The following is a 1,211-nucleotide window of genomic DNA, read 5'->3' as shown; positions in this document are numbered from 1 at the left end:
CGGGCGCACCTTTGGCCCCGGAGGGGCCGGGAGTTCGTTGCTCCTCGGGATTTATTTGCTTTGGTTTGCGCTCCCTCCTTCCTCTTTTGTGCCTGGGCTTGTTTGTTTTTTTTACCTCTCTCTCTTCCAGGTTTCGTGTTCCCGATCCCGGGGTGTGGCTCCGCTACCTGCGGCCCCGCGGGCTCTGTCCCTCTGTCTGTCCCCACAGCTGTCCCTCTGCCCCCTCTGTCCCCCTCCTGTCCCCTTCTTGTCCCTCTGTCCGGCCTCGGTCCTCTTTGCCCCCTCCTGTCCCTCGGTCTGGCTCCTGTCCCCCTCCTGTCTCTCTGTCCCTCCGTCTCCCTCCTGTCCCTCTGTCCAACCTCTGTCCCCCCAAATGTCCCTCTGTCTGTCTGTCCCTCAGTCTGTCCGTCCTGGCCACTCGGGTCTCTCTGCCGAGGGGGTCGGACAGTCACACGTGGGATGTCACACTCAGTCCCCGAAGCATCTGTGGGGTCACACGAGGTCCCCCGGGGGGCGTCACAGGTGGGACGTCACACACAGACCCCAGAGTAGGGTCACACAGGGTCCCTTTTGAGGCGTCACACCCCGATCCCAAAAGGGGGAGGAGGGGCGGTCCTGCCACACCCACGCGCGTGACACACTCGGGGCACGGAGTCCCCAGGCGAGTGTCCCCTGCGCTTCCCAAACGCCACAACGAGCCAGGCCCCCCCTCTTGCCTCCCTGCCCCTACGACGGGACACGGGGGGGGGTACAAACGAGTCGCGCCCCCCCCGCCCGTACAGGGAAGGGGGGCACCCAAAAAAAGGGCGAGGTCCCACCGAGATTCGAACTCGGATCGCTGGATTCAGAGTCCAGAGTGCTCACCATTACACCATGGGACCGCCTCGCGCCGCCCCCTCCGCCCGTCCCAGAGCCCTCCGCGCCGCTCCCTCCGCCACGAAAAAGAGACCCCGCGGTTTTTCCCCCCCGGGAGAGGAGGGGGGAAAACAGGGATGGGACCCCCTGGATGCGCCGGGAGCGGGAAAAGGGGAAGCGCCCGAACAGGGACTTGAACCCTGGACCCTCAGATTAAAAGTCTGATGCTCTACCGACTGAGCTATCCGGGCTCCTGCAGGGGGCGGCCGCCGGAGGCACTTTGGGCTGAAATCCCGGAGTTTTGGGCAAAATCCCAGGGGTTCCGGGAGAAATCCCGCAGTTTTGGGCAGAAATCA

At 64.5% G+C, this 1,211-nt stretch overlaps 2 non-coding genes across 2 annotated transcripts; both read right to left on the bottom strand.

The window, feature by feature from the left end:
- Positions 1-809: 809 nt before the first annotated feature.
- TRNAQ-CUG lies at positions 810-881 on the bottom strand. The gene has a single exon. It is a non-coding gene; the product is annotated as a tRNA-Gln (tRNA).
- A 152-nt stretch (positions 882-1,033) lies between these two features.
- Positions 1,034-1,106, bottom strand: TRNAK-UUU. Its single transcript has one exon. It is a non-coding gene; the product is annotated as a tRNA-Lys (tRNA).
- Between the last annotated feature and the right edge of the window lie 105 nt (positions 1,107-1,211).

The sequence above is a fragment of the Manacus vitellinus genome, unplaced genomic scaffold (genome assembly GCF_001715985.3).
Source record: "Manacus vitellinus isolate BGI_N305 unplaced genomic scaffold, ASM171598v3 scaffold_177_pilon, whole genome shotgun sequence".
Lineage (NCBI taxonomy): Eukaryota > Metazoa > Chordata > Aves > Passeriformes > Pipridae > Manacus > Manacus vitellinus.
The sequence above is the reverse complement of the archived record's forward strand: the minus strand, read 5'-3'. Positions and strand labels throughout refer to the sequence as shown.